Here is a 16,228-nt window from a genome sequence, read left to right on the forward strand (position 1 = left end):
CATGTAAAGCAAATCCAAAGACAAGAACTTAAAATCAGATGTTTATGTTAGCATATATTTATAATTTTCTTATTTTAAACAAATAATAAACAAGGTAGAGTTTGTGGTTTTTCACATAATTTTTTATGCATTTGTCAAATGTTTTTGTTGTTGGTAGTGGTTACAAAGTATATAATTTTTAAAAAAAAGATAAAGCACTGGCCTAGAACCAAGAAAACTTTAATTCTAATTCTGCTTTAGATACCTACTAGCTGTGGATCCTTGGACAAGTAACTTACCCTTCATTTACTACCTTTTCCTTATGTGTAAAATGGGAATAATTATAATAATACCTATTTCACATGATTTATTATGATTATTAAATGAGATAAACCTTTGTAGGAGTAATAGCAGAAAATGACGGGAGTAATCCAAAGCAGAGGCTTTGCAAAGCAGGGGACAAGGGACTTGAAAAAAGAGGGCAGCAGAGAATTGAACTGGTTTACTGAAGGGTCAATGAATATAGGAAAGGAAGGAAAGTGTAGTTATTTTAGGGTTGATGACTTGTGAAAGAACCAGCAAACTCGCTAAAATTAGGAGGCAAATATGATGGTGGAAGTAATTTTTTTTGACATTCAAAGTTGACAAATTTGCTATTAGGGGAAAGTGATAGCAGTCTACAGTGTACTGAATGATTCTTCTGGATAGTAAATCAATTTTAAGTTGACGGAAAGATACCAGATAGAAAAGACTGAGAAAATAATCCCAGGAAGGTGGTAACAGGACTTTCTTGACTTTCTACAGGGATTTCTCTCCCTTGAAAGAGATAATCCCAGACTTCCTGGGATGCCTTTTCTGAACCATAAAACTTACTGAGAATCAATGAAGACTAAAAGAATCCAGGAACAGAGTGTTGTTTTGGTTTTTTTTTTTTTTTAATAGGTAATATCAGAACCAGACTTAGCAGGACAGAATCAGTGTTGATGTGAGTGTCCCTTACCCCATCTCACATTAAATTTTTCTAGTCCCCTCATGGACTAAAACTATCCAACTAGTCTACAATGAACTTTTGTGAAGCTATCTACCTGGCAATGACAGAAACCACTATAGAACCCAAATAATCCAGTCAGAGATGTCAGAACAAAGGATATTTCTCAGATATATTGCCATCCCAATTCATAGTGATAGGACAAGTATTACACATGATCATTTCTTCAGGAAAAAAATTGTTTCCATTTCTCAAACATTGTACCTCCAATATGAAGGTAGCATCAGATGCTCAATGATGCTGCTAATGGGGTGTGGAATCCATTATAAGACAAGAGCAAATTAATTTTTGTGCATGTCCTACTTTGGAGGACCCCCAATTCCTGCACTGACCAATCCTTTTCTTCCCTCATCCCATACATTCTAGGAATGATCCTGGGGAAATCCATTGTAATTTGCCTTATGGAATAGAAGCAGTGGCCGAGAACAATTGAATATAATGGTAGCTTTTGCATCCTCCCTCTATTTGCTTATTGATTTATCTCATAGATGCAATATACTGCTTAAGACATGAAGGGCAAACCCAAAGACCCCAGCTTTGGGGACAAAAATCCACTATTTGATAAAAACTGCTGGGAAAATTGGAAGACAGTGTGGGAGAGATTGGGTTTGGATCAACACCTCACAGCCTACACCAAGATAAACTCAGAATGGGTGAATGACTTGAATATAAAGAAGGAAACCATAAGTAAATTGGGTAAACACAGAATAGTATACATGTCAGACCTTTGGGAAGGGAAAGATTTTAAAACCAAGCAAGACTTAGAAAGAGTCACAAAATGCAAAATAAATAATTTTGACTACATCAAATTAAAAAAAGTTTTTGTATGAACAAAACCAATGTAACTAAAATTAGAAGGAAAGCAACAAATTGAGAAACAATCTTTATAACAAAAACCTCTGACAAAGGTCTAATTACTCAAATCTATAAAGAGCTAAACCAGTTGTACAAAAAATCAAGCCATTCTCCAATTGAAAAATGGGCAAGGGACATGAATAGGCAATTTTCAGTGAAAGAAATCAAGACTATTAATAAGCACATGAAAAAATGCTCTAAATCTCTTATAATAAGAGAAATGCAAATCAAAACAACTCTGAGGTATCACCTCACACCTAGCAGATTGGCTAACCTGACAGTAAAGGAAAGTAATGAATGCTGGTGGGGGTGTGGCAAAGTGGGGACATTAATGCATTGCTGGTGGAGTTGTGAATTGATCCAACCATTCTGGAGGGCAATTTGGAACTATGCCCAAAGGGCAATAAAAGATTGTCTGCCCTTTGATCCAACCATAGCACTGCTGGGTCTGTACCCCAAAGAGATAATAAGGAAAAAGACATGTACAAAAATATTCATAGCTGCGCTCTTTGTGGTAGCAAAAAAATTGGAAAATGAGGGGATGCCCTTCGATTGGGGAATGGCTGAACACACTGTGGTATATGTTGGTGATAGAATACTATTGCGCTCAAAGGAATAATAAAGTGGAGGAATTCCATGGAGACTGGAACGACCTCCAGGAAGTGATGCAGAGCGAGAGGAGCAGAACCAGGAGAACATTGTGCACAGAGACTGACACATTGTGGTACAAGAGAACGTAATGGACGTCTCCATTAATGGCTTTACAATGTCCCTGAACAACTTGCAGGGATCTACGAGAAAAAAAAAAAAAACTATCCTCAAGTAGAGGACAAACTGAGGAAGTAAAAGCACTGAGGAAAAGCAACTGCTTGACTACAGAGGTTGAGGGGACATGACTGAGAAGAGATGCTAAATGAGCGCCCTAATGCAAATACCAACAACAAGGAAATGGGTTCAGAGCAAGGACACATGTGATACCCAGACGAATCCCACGTCGGCTAGGGAAGGGGTGGGGGGGTGGGGGAGGAAGAAAATGATCTGTTTCCAATGAATAATGTATGAAAATGACCAAATAAACTAATGTTTTAAAAAAAAAAAAGACATGAAAGGCACTGTTCTTTCATCAGAACTAGCCTGGGCCAGTAAAGTTATGAGTAGATCAAACATTCGGACCATGGACAGACTTGACACGCTTTTGTTCTTTCTTTCAATGTTTCCTCCCCCGGTAAACCTGAGGCCCTTTGATCAAATTTCCAAGAATATATGGCTACCTAAATGATCGCCATCCATGTGGAGGAATGGATCCCTAGCCTCAGGGAATGTGCACGTCCTCCATTCCAATGCTCTGGGATGAGCAAGACTTCTCCATTGCTTCATTCTTCTCTGCCCCAGTCCCCGACCCCAAAACAATAGAAGTACTTCATTATCTCCTCCTAGTCTGGTATCAACTCAGGCAAGTTTCCAGGTAATTTAGCTTTATTATTGGAACAAAATGAAATATTTGTGGGTCATCAGTAGTTAACCAAAGGAATTTTGCTTAGCAACATCAGGAGAAAGATATCCAAGGAGAGGCTGAGGCCACCTTGAGTTCACTCAGCTAGACAAAGCTCATTCCTTCTTTCCCTATTAAGATCTACCAGTCACAAATAGGAGCATTCCTGGAGCTCCGTAGATTGTTTTGATCTCAGAAGATGAAGAAGTACATGAAATTGAGATGACCCCCAAAGCCCGCTATAAACTTTTGTTATATTTTGTAATTTCACGCTGTATTTCTCTTTTGTTATTGCTTATTTGGATCTGTTGCCTTTGTAGGTACAGGAGGTTATTCAGAAGGGATCACTTTTTGATTTATATGTTTTATGAACAAAATTGAGTATTCCTTATGAACCACCTCTGAAAGTCAAGCCGTACATGTGTGGTCTATTTAGGGATCCAGGAGTAGATCTGAGTGTTTAGTTATCTTTGTGGACTTTAGAGAGGTGAGCCAGGCACCAGAATAGCCTCCCTTCCCCAACCTGCAAACACGCTTTGTACTTGAACCCAGGGTAGATGTGAAAAAAATTAAAAAAAACAAAACTCTTTGGGATTAATTCAGCCTAGTTTGGGTTGAGCCTTTGATAGCTCCTCTTTGGATGTTCTCCTTGGTCTAGAGTTCCTATTTAAAACACAGATCCCACTGTGGGTTCCTTAGCTCTCATAGTCATACTAGGATTCAAGACAGTCCAGAAGCATCATTCAGAGCAAGGGCTATTATAACTTTCTCTCTGTCTGTCCCTCCCTCTCTCCCCTCACTTTTGTGTCTCTCTGTATGACTGTCTGTTTCTCCTGGCTTCTCTTTCTCCATGTGTTTCTCTGTCTCTCTGCCTTTCTGTTTCCTTCTCTGTCCCTCTCTGTCTCTCTTTCCTTAAGTAAAGCCTCCGATAAAAGGAAAATGAATTGTGTGCATGCTCCATTTATCAGACCATGAGAATCCTCTGAAACCAATCATTCATTAAAAGACAACAAGCCTAGGCAAATAATTCCCTTTCTCTGAGCCTCAGTATTTTATCTGTTTATTGACGATAATAATTGTAGTATTTACCTGACAGGGCTGTTGTAAGGAAAATACTTTGTAAACCATTAAGCACTAATTGAATGTGAGCTAATACCAAAATGACTTAGGAACAGCATAATGAATTTTATTATACAATCACATAAAAAGGTAATAGCTTTGGGGATTTTTGAAATGAAAAGGAAGGTTTACACCTACACTAAAAGGTCCCACAAATTCTTCCATCTGCTTTCTGTAGTTTTTCTGCCTAATATTGTCAGCTATCACTTATCACTGCTATCAGTGTGGTTGGCTCTGTCAACACTCCTTATGATTTGCTGAGTTGCACCCAAATGTGTAGTGTTCTGAACTAGGAAACCAGATAAGAAACATCTTAAAATCATGTTTTTAAAAAATAAGATCTTAGGGGAATCTGGGTGACTCAGTGGATTGAGATCCAGGACAAGAGATGGGAGCTCCTAAGTTCAAATCTGGTCTCAGACATTTTCTGGGTGTGTGACCCTGGGCAAGTCATTTAAGCCCCACTGCCTAGCCATTATTGCTCTTCTGCCTTGAAACTAATATGCAGTATTGATTCTAAGATGGAAGGCATGATTAAAAAAAAAAAAAAGATCTTAGTGACTCACATATTTGTCTAGCCCATGAGCTTTATAAACATTGTGCAATCTATTTGGGCTGTTCACAGAATATTATTTTCCTCAATTTCTTATTTTCAACTGTATTCTAGATAGCTGAGATTTATTAATAAATAACCTTTAGGTAAGTGAAACATAATTACTTTTGTTAAAAAAAAGAAAGGCCGGCAGTAGAGTTAAACAGAGAAGGAAGGAGGAAGAGAAGGAAGGAAGGAAGGAAGGAAGGAAGGAAGGAAGGAAGGAAGGAAGGAAGGAAGGAAGGAAGGAAGGAAGGAAGGAAGGAAGGAAGGAAGGAAGGAAGGAAGGAAGGAAGGAAGGAAGGAAGGAAGGAAGGAAGGAGGGAAGGAAGGAAGGAAGGAGGGAAGGAGGGAGGGAAGGAGGGAGGGAGGGAAGGAGGGAAGGAGGGAAGGAAGGAAGGAAGGAGGGAAGGAGGGAAGGAGGGAAGGAGGGAAGGAAGGAAGGAAGGAAGGAGGGAGGGAGGGAAGGAGGGAAGGAGGGAAGGAGGGAAGGAAGGAAGGAAGGAAGGAGGGAAGGAGGGAGGGAGGGAGGGAAGGAGGGAAGGAGGGAAGGAGGGAAGGAAGGAAGGAAGGAAGGAAGGAGGGAAGGAAGGAAGGAGGGAAGGAGGGAGGGAAGGAGGGAGGGAGGGAAGGAGGAAAGGAAGGAAGGAAGGAAGGAAGGAGGGAAGGAAGGAAGGAGGGAAGGAGGGAGGGAAGGAGGGAGGGAGGGAAGGAGGAAAGGAAGGAAGGAAGGAAGGAAGGAGGGAGGGAAGGAAGGAAGGAGGGAAGGAGGGAAGGAGGGAGGGAAGGAGGGAAGGAGGGAAGGAGGGAAGGAAGGAAGGAAGGAAGGAAGGAGGGAGGGAAGGAAGGAAGGAAGGAAGGAAGGAAGGAAGGAAGGAAGGAAGGAAGGAAGGAAGGAAGGAAGGAAGGAAGGAAGGAAGGAAGGAAGGAAGGAAGGAAGGAGGGAAGGAGGGAAGGAAGGAAGGAGGGAAAAGGCACTTATTGAATATTTTTGCAAAGCACTATGGCAGGTGCTAGAGATACACAAAGAGGGAGCTATCTGCTTTGATAAGGAAGAAAGTTTGTATTCTCTAAGAATGATAAAATAGTTACACATGTGGTGAGATGACAAATCATTAAGAGACAGTAGAAGAGGAGGGCAGTGTTTGTTGGTGACTCCCTGCTCAGGGTTACTGAAACTGCTATTCATCAACCTGAGAACAATAGAGAGGTCTGTTGTCATCCTGGAACACATATCTAAGACATAACAGAGAACTTTCCAAAGCTTGTCAAAACAAATGAATGTTACTCAGCTTCTGGTGATCCACGTGAGCACCAATGATAGTTCCAGAAATTTGAAAGCATTGCCAAAACATTACACAGACTTGGGCAAGGATCTGAAAACCAGAGGGGAACTGATTCTGTTTTCATCACTCTTAACCCACTGAAGGTAAAGTATGTCTCAGAAAAGGATTGCTTTGGAACATGAAGAACTGACCCAGATGATGGTGCCTGAGAATGAGATTTAAATTTCTACATTATGACTTAACAAATAGGAATAACAGGCTCCTGTCTTGTGGTATGCCTAGTGAAAGCTGTTAGAGTGTGTTTGCCTTCTGTCTTGTAAATCTAATTAGAGTTGGTTGAAAGTGAAAAGGATGAGAGAGGAAGAAAACTGCTTATATTTATCCACTAAACTAGATGCCAAAGAGAGTAGAAAGATTAGAAGTTGAGACCCCTGAAGATCACAAGAGATAAAATCTAAGAAATGAACTGATTAAATTTCATGACTTCTTATGTTTATACAAAAATGGATGTATTAGGCAACAGGCGCATAGAATTAAAGGTCTTTAGATAAGGAAGTAAATTTGATTTCACAGTTATCACTGAGACCAAGTAATGAAATTCATTTCTGGGATATGGCTCTGGATGGGTATTTCTAATTCAGCAAGTAAAAATAGGTGGGGTAACATTTCCTATTAAAAGATACACTCATGTGAGAAAACTCTGAAAGAGAAAGGAAAATGATGGAGAACATTGAGGTTAAAAATCAATATAGGGAGAAACACATGACTGTTGACGAAATAGGCTAAAGATCATATTGATAAAAAGAAAGGGCATGAGGTTGGGGGGGAAGAGTAAAAGTTTGTAAAAGAAGCATGATTTGGTGGTGATGGGAGGCATCAGCTCTCCTGCTTTCTCTGTCTCTCTCTGTCTCTCTGTCTCTGTCTCTGTCTCTGTCTCTGTCTCTGTCTCTGTCTCTCTCTCTCTCTTTCTCTTTCTGTCTCCCTTTCCCCTTTATTCCTTTCCAAAGAGAAGAAGCTAATATAATTTCTCAATTTGCTTTAAAGATAATTTTTACCTCAAAATATAGAGAAACCATCAAGTGGCAAATTCTGTTCTGTATCTTATTTTCACTTTCAAAGAATTGGTTAGTCAGTTAAAAATGGTAGGAATTTTGTGGGGAAATGTTAACCACCTCTTACAGGTTGTGCTAGAGAAGAAAAGGAAAGTCAGAAGAAGGTAAGGCATGGATAAAATTTGATAGGGGAAGGAAACCGAACAAAATGGAGAGGAAATATTCAAATAGTGTTAGAGTCTAAAGACACAAAGGAAATAATTCTGCTAAGGGGGGAAATGGTGGTAATCTGAAGGGTATATGAATACTAAGAGAACTGCTTAAAATTTTTTATTTTGCTTCAGTTTTCTCTGCTAAGGATGATGACCTTCAACCTAGAAAGGCTAATATAGAATGGGTACCCAATAAGGAGAGAGCATTCAACTATTCTTGAGTAATTCAAATTGCTAATGTTCTTGGTCATTGAATGAACAAGCAGCTGTGATTCATGTAATATTTGAAAAATTTTAGATAATAGGAGAGCTATGATAATACTAGATGAGGATAAATATTCTCCTGACTTCCAAGAAAATAGAAGGAAAAAGTATGTATATATATAATATTATATTACTCTGATGTCTGTGTGGGTATATATATTTATAGATATATAGTTATATGCATGTGTATGCCTATATATGTATATGTATATACATATACACAAGCATGCACGAATATAAATATATGTGTGTGTGTGTATATATATATATAACTACCCAACTGAAATGATCCAAGTGAACACAAATGTTTGTTTCAGAAAGAAGCTCCAAAACAGTGACAAACATTACAGTGACAAGGAGCTAAAATCCACAGTTGTTTTCATCACTGCTCACCCATTGAAGGCAAAGGATGACTAAGAAAAAGATTATATATACATATATACATATAATCTATACACAATTATACAATATGTGTGCCTGAGTATATATAAACATATATGAGTATTATATATATATTAGTACATATCAGAGTAAGAGTATTACTCATATTAAGATGAGACATACACACATATACATATAAACTCATTTTCAGTTGCTTAAATCACATCTGAATCTTTGCAACTCCATTTTGAGTTTTCTTGGCAAAGATACTGGAGTATTTTTTCATTTACTTCTCCAGCTCATTTTACATATGAGGACTGAGATCAACAGGGTTAAGTGACTTATCTAGGATCGCATAGCTAGTAAGTGTCTGAGGCTGATTTGAACTCAGGAAAATTAATCTTCCTGAATCCAGGCTCAGCACTATTAAGCCACCTAGCTGCCTTGTATATACACATATATTTTATATTATATATATTATATATATATGCATGTATACTCATAGACATAAGAATGAAAGTATTACTCACATAACAGTATCACATGTATGTGAATATTAAGTACATATGTATATTTAGTTTTTTTCAGACATCAGGAGAACATATTTTGAAATTGGAGCATTCACCTTTTCCCAGTATTGTTGTATTATCTATCCATCCATCCATCCGTCCATCCATCTATCTATCTATCTATCTATCTATCTATCTATCTATCTATCTATCTATCTATCATCTATCTATCTGCCAAGAAGCTTGACTTTGATTGCAGGCAAAATCCTACAATGTTTTATAAAATAAATGAAGAGTGAGCATATAGCAAAGAAAGAATTGATGATAAGGAACCATCCTCACTTTAAGGTCACAGCGGACAAACCCCCCTCCCCCTTTGACAAGGCTACTAGATCTATAGGTATAGGTGAATTCTATAAATAAAGTTTACTTAGATTTTTGAAAAACATTTGGTAGTGTCTTGTGTTTTTCTTGGAATGGGAGAGGGTGGGGAACAATGTAATAGATGATAGTGCAATCAGATGGATTTGAAACTGATTCAGTGTCCAGACTCACAGAAGAATCATCAAGGATTTAATATCAACTTGACCGGAGCTATTCTATGAAGTGCTCCAGGAATCACTGCTAGGCATTGTGCAGTTTAACATTTTTATCAATGACTCGGATAAAGGCATTGAAGTGATACTTATCAGATTTATAGATGACTCAAAACTGTAAACCATGGCTAACACACTTCATAATTAGGCTCTAACTGGATTCAAATAGGTTATAATGCCAAATTGAAGCTAATAAGAAATTGAAATGGAGTAATATAAAATTTTACACTTGGGTTAAAAAATGATTTCATAAGGATGTGGGGGAGGGATTGAAGGGGACATTTTCAGACAACACTTTACCTGTTAAATATTGGGATTTCAAGTGCAGTAGGTATAATAGGCAAACAAAAACTAAAGTCCTTTTGGGCTGTACCCAGAGCCAGGGTTTCTCTGAATATGGAGGTAGCATTCCTAATTCTATCCTAATAAAGCAGCATTTAGAGTGTTGCATTTAGTACTAAATGCCATATTTTGGGAAGGACACTGAAAAATTGTAAAACAACCAGAGGAGAGCAAACAGGATGGCAAAGGGATTTTATTCCATTATATATCCCTAACTGAAGAAACTGGGAGCATTTAGCTCCCAGTTTCCTGACTGGAAAATCAGTAAGGAAAAAATAGCAGTCTTCAAATAAAAGGAAGGACATCAAGTAGAAGAATAATTAGACTTGTTCTCCTTTACCCAAGAGGGACGGGCCAGATTCAAAGACCAGGTGTTGTACAAAGGGAAATTTAAACCGGATATAAGGAAAACTTCCTAACAATTAGAGCTCTCCAAAAATGGAATGGGCTTCCTCCAAACATGGGGGTGGGGGGTGTCCCTTGGCACTTAAAGTCTTCTAACATACATGGGATGAATATGAACCAATCATGCCAGCATGTCCCTCTACAGAGTGGGAATTATTTTTTCAGATGTGTGTTGGATTAGATGATCATCAAAGTCTGCAATTCTCATTATACCACCACCCATCTACTTTTGTGGTTATTCCTGGATAGGATCTTGCTGAATCATTATCTGTTTTCTGTCCTGTAATCACATATATACTCCAAGACTCTATCTGGATTCTCTTCCTTTCTCTCTTTACACTTTCTCAGTGATCTCATTAGCCCCACATGGGTTCAACTGTGAGCTCTACGCAGATAGCTCTCAGATCTATACATTCAGCCAAAATCTCTCTCTAGAACTTCTTAACCTCCTTTTAGACATCTTTAAGAGAATGTTCTAGAGGAATCTCAAATACATCATTGGAACAGAACTCATTATCTTCTTTTCCATGCCCCACCCCAACTCACTCCTCCTCCAGGCTTCCCTATTTTTGTTGAGGGTATTCCATCCTTCTAATCAACTAGACTTCCAAATTCAGTATCTGTCTCTATTCTTCCCTCTCCAGCCATATGCAACCAATTGCCAAGTACTATTGATTCTACGTCCCTAACAATTCAGTCATCCTTTCTCTTAAATAGCCACTCTCCTAGTTTTAGATGTCATTCTCTTTATTGAGCTATTATAACGACCTCCTAATGTATTCCTGGTTTCCAATTCATCTTCAACATAGCTGTTAAAACAATGTTCGTAAAGCAGAAGTCTGACTATGTTACTCCTCTGCTTAATAAACTTCAGTCCATCCTAATGGCCTCTAGGAAAAACTACAAACTCCTTAGTTCAATATTCAAATTCGATATTCAAAATAAGCACAAAATAATTCAAAGGTAAGCACTAGCTTACCTTTCCAGTCTAACTGAATATTCTTCTTCTTCATACACCTTATGTTTCAGCCAAAATAGACTATTTGTTCTCTCCTAAATTTGATATCCCATCTCCCACTGCCATACACTTGCAAAAACCGTCCTCCACATCTAGAATATATTCCCTTTTAGGATTCCTGGCTTCCTGGAAGGTTCAACAAGTACTTTTCTCTCTCTTTTTTTTTTAACAACTTTACTTACTTGATTACTAGTGTTCTCTCCCTCCTCAAATTATCATGTACATATTTGTCTATAGTCTAACATATACTAATTAAGGCTTGGGACTTGTGGCCAAGTACAATGTCTTATACATAGAAGAAGGGAAGGGCAGCTAGATGGTGCAGTGGATAGAGTGCTAGGTTTGGAATCAAGAAGATTCCTCAGACACCTACTAACTGTGTGAATCTTGACAAGTCACTTAACCCTATTTGCCTCAGTTTCCTCATTTATAAAATGAGCTAGAAGGACAAGGCAACCACTCCAGTATCTTTGTGAAGAAAACCACAAATATAGTCATGAAGAGTTGGATGGAAATGACTGAAAATATTGAATACACAGAGGGAACTTAATAAATGCTTTTGGACTGGTTCAGAAATTCTTTAAACTTTATAATTTCAGATACTTTGTGTTTCTTTTGGTCAAACTTGTATGCCACTGCTTTTTTTTTCTGCCTTCTGTCTTAGAATCGATACAAGAATAATTTCTGAAGCAGAAGAGTTAAAAGGGCTAGGCATGTTGGTAGGCATCCTCAATGTTTAGGGATGCCATTCTTCTGGGGTTCAGGTATTAAGACACCGTGACACAGTTTGACACGAATAATAAAATAATTTCACATGTTGAAACTCTAGCTTTCTAAGTACCATTACATATGTTAAGTTGGTCCTCTCAACAGTTTCATGAGGAAATTTAATATACATGATGCACCCAGAATAAAAACATCCATCCTTTAATGTGCTACTCATGTGTTGCTGGAGAAAATCACAAAGCTGTGCTCATTCTAAGGCATTCCAAGTTTATAGTATATCTCTCAATTGAGCCCTTAGTGTGACAAAACAATTCCTTTATACCTCACTAATTGACTTCCTCTCCCACTCACCACAGGGGCTTTTCTGAGTCTTTTCATCTATCCTGAAGCCTCCTATAGCTGCCCTTCCCACTCCCCTTTCATCTGAAAACCATGGCTCATTTTCGTTTCTATTTTCTGGAAAAATTGATGCCATTTGCCAAGTGCTGCCTCTTATCCCCTCTTCATCTCACATAATTTAGACGTTTCTGCCTCTGTCTCCTTGCACTGTTTTACATGAAGAAATTATCCTTTTTGTCAAGGTAAACTTCTCTTCATGGACAAATGAGACTCCATTCTGTCCCATCATCTTCAGTAGATTGCCCCATCTGTCACCCTACTCTCACTAATATTCAATTACTCCCTATCTATTGACTTCTTCTCTACTCATAACAAACATGAGAATTTCTCTCCCACTCTAAAAAAAGAAACACTTCATATTCATTCTGACTATGTAGTGTACCATATATCCCCTCCTCCTTAGGAAAGGCTGTACGGTAGGTGCTTCCCTTGCCTTTCCTATGCTTTTTAAGTCTTCAACATGGCTTCTAATTTTATCATTCAACTGAAACTGCTTATCCAATCAAATGATCAATTCTTGGTCCATATCCTTCTTGACCTCTCCACAGCTTATCCTTTATACTCTTCTCTCTAGGTTTTGTGACATTCTGCTACCTTTCTAAATGCTCCTTCTGCTTCCTTTGCACTTCATGTATGTGATGTCCTCTGACAATGGAGGTCTCCAAGGCTCTGTCCTCAGACTTTTCCTCTTCTCCTTCTGTACTGTTTCACTTGTTGAACTCATCAGCTATAATCATTCCATGACTCTCTACTACCTTTTATACATATTGAAAGGATACAGCCTACACTTTTTAAACTCAGTATATCTGAAACTGAACTCATTATCTTCTCCCCAGTCCTCTCTCTCAATTTCTCTATTATCATCCTCATCACCCAGGCTTGTGACTTAGTTGTCATCCTTGATTCCTCACTTTTCTCTCCACAGTGGTAAAGTCCTACCCTTCTACTTCCATAATATAGCTCACATCTCTTTGATCCTGACACCACATCGGGTTAGGTCCTCATCACCACATGCCTTAAATAATTCAATCGCTTGCTCTTTGTTCCCTTTGCCAGATGATTCTCTCCATTACAACACACCTTCCATTCAGCTATCAAATGGATTTTCTTAGAACATAAGCTTAACTAGAGATACTGGATTCAATAAACTGCCTCTCTATAATTGTTGTCTCCATAATTAAATATAAAACCCTCCCTTTGCTGTTCAAAGCCATTCATAAACTGATATCCTCATCTCTGCCTCAGCACTTCCCTGGCTTCTTTTAAGCCTCAGCTGAAGTGTCCCTTTTTGTAAGAAGGTTTTCCCAATCTTCTGAAAAAACTCTAGAACAATTCCAAATTTATCCTAAGTGTCTTGTTTGTACATCGTTGTTTTTTTTTAATGTTGTATCCCCATTAGACTATAAGTTTCTTGAGAAGAGGAGATATTGTTTTTTCTCTCTTTCTCTCTGTGTATCCCTAGTGCTTAGCATAGTACATTACAAGTGCTAAATAAATGCTAGTTGAGTGATTCCTTAAACATGTACATTTGAGCACTTTATATATTGTGTGTGTGTGTGTGTGTGTGTGTGTGTGTGTGTGTGTGTGTGTGTGTACAGCATCACACTTGTCCCATGGGGAAACAAATCTGTAGATTCAATATAATTAGAGAAATATTTATTAAACATATTGTGCTCCCCTGCCTTGGTTCTTGGAGGTATAAAAAGTTAAAATAAGATACTGTTCCTGACCTCAAGGAGTTTGCAAGTGTTGATGATTACATATGCCTATATATATATATATATATATATATATATATATATATATATCATGTTTTAGTGATCACAGACTTTTTTGTCCCATTAATATATGATAAGCATTGCTTCTAGATTCAGAAAACCTGGGTTGAAATACCACTTTGGTAACATATTAATAATATGACATTAAAGGAGTTTATTAACTCCTTTGGATTTTCATTTGCTGATCTAGGAAAATAAAGGGGTTTACCAAGCTATCTCAAAACTTCCTTCCATCTCTAAGGCCTACTGATTGCATATATACCCACTCCTCTGCAGATACTTTCCTCCCAATTACATATAAAAACAATTTCCAACATTTTAGGAAGGATTTTGAATTTCAAATTCTCTCTCTCCCTCCTCCCACTGCCTGGTGTAAGAATTAAAATTTAGGTTTTATGCTAAATATGAGTTATAAGGTAATATTGTGGTTGCCAGTTTTAAAATATTAAAGCTTACATCAAAATGACTTTTAGCAGCTTTTATTTATAAAGTGAAAGTGTAAGTGTAGATAACGAGACAGATTCCTAACTAGCCTACCAGCCTTTCTCTGGTGAAATTTGGCTCAGCCCCAGTAGGGGCTTTCCCAAGACTCTGCCCATGTGGATTTCCTGGTAATCATCAGCCAGAAGTCCTGGTGGTGTCTTCAGCCAGGGTTCCACCAACACAGCCTCCTCCAAAGCCAAGTGTAAATGAAGATATGTCAATACAAAATGGATTTGCATTAAAAGCAAGAAGCTCAGAACTTTTGCAATGCCAATCATAGGAGGAGGGGCGAGGAGGAGAGACTGTATACCAATGGAATCTGGAAGGGAGCAGTTAGGAAAGTCCATTTGCTTGAGATTCATTCTTCCTTCTCTGACTGTTGGATGAGAAGGTGGAAGACAAACTCTCTCTTTAGTCATTGTTTATCCATAAGACTGTGTGCTGAGAAGACTTTTGGGTTTTAGCTCAGAAGAAACCTGTCAGCATTTGCTGTCAACATCTATCCTTAGGGAAAGATAACTTTGTTTCCTGAATTTGAATACATCTTGAAATCTTTTTAGGGAGACCTATTTTCCTCCCACCCCCTGTCTCCTTACCTCCTCTACCCAAAAGAATAAAAAACCTCTTGGTTAAAAGATTTGATTGTGGGATTTAGTTATTAGGGGAAATCTTCAAGCTTACCATTTCTGAGAAGAACATTTCCAAGACAGTTGAAAGGGAACAGGAAGTAGTGTAGGGGGAGGGGCCCAAGATCCAGTCTTGCCCCTAGCTTGCTTCCTGGTGTTACTGCTCTAACATTTTCCTATTGCCATAATTCCCCTAGTAGCGATATCTACTACACAAGGTAGGAATCTCAGCCACACAAGCCAACACAGGATCCAGGGAAAAAGTCTCCTTCAAGCCAGGAAAGGAATCTCCAGAACAAGTCTCTCCAAAAACCAGGAAGGGAATGAATGCTAGACTATGCTGGTCTCTGCTTTTATGCTTCTTTTCCCACCTCACTTCCTGTCACTTCCCCTTCTTCAAAAAAACCAATAGCAGTCTTTCAATTTGCCTAGCACTGCCCAAAGGAGGGGGGCAGGGGCCTTTGGAGGTATGAGCTTACTGTAGTAATTGACTCCTGAACTCTCATACCAAATGGTAAATAGAGGTACTTTAAGTTCTTGATTTGATTAGCTAAAAATAATAGACAAGGGGAGAGTTAATCCTATCTTCACAATGAGATGGCAAAGTCTCGTATAAATTTCACATGTGCAATCATGTGAATCATTTTTCCTTGTTAGTCCTTTTATGGAAGAAAACTCAAACAAAAAAAAATAAGAAAGTGAAAAAAGTTTGCTTTGGTCTGGATTCAGACTCCATCGGTTCTTTCTCTGGAAGTAGATGACTTTTTTTTTTAATCATAACTCCTATGGAATTGTTTCGGACCAGCATATTGTTGAGAATAGCTAAGTCACTCACAGTTGTTCATTGGATATTATGTACAGTGTTCTCCTAGTTCTCCTCATTTCATTCTGCTTCAGTGCATGTAAGCCTTTCCTGATTTATCTGAACTCCTCCTGCTTGTCATTTCTTATAGAATAATAATATTTCCAATCATATACTATAACTTATTCAGTCATTCCCCAATTGATGGGTATCCCCTCACCTTCCAATTATTTGCTCCCACAAAAAGAGCTACTTTTAGAATTC

General features: G+C 38.2%; 1 long non-coding RNA gene across 1 annotated transcript in view; it reads right to left on the bottom strand.

Annotated features, from left to right (window-relative positions):
• LOC103094735 (uncharacterized) overlaps window positions 1–15,471 on the bottom strand; it is a 38,213-nt gene extending 22,742 nt beyond the window's left edge. Inside the window, exon 1 of the long non-coding RNA XR_463681.3 lies at window positions 15,218–15,471. This is a non-coding gene — a long non-coding RNA (uncharacterized LOC103094735). The remainder of the gene's footprint in view (window positions 1–15,217) is intronic.
• Window positions 15,472–16,228: the final 757 nt, after the last annotated feature.

The sequence above is a fragment of the Monodelphis domestica genome, chromosome 3, assembly GCF_027887165.1.
Source record: "Monodelphis domestica isolate mMonDom1 chromosome 3, mMonDom1.pri, whole genome shotgun sequence".
NCBI classification, from domain to species: Eukaryota; Metazoa; Chordata; class Mammalia; order Didelphimorphia; family Didelphidae; genus Monodelphis; species Monodelphis domestica.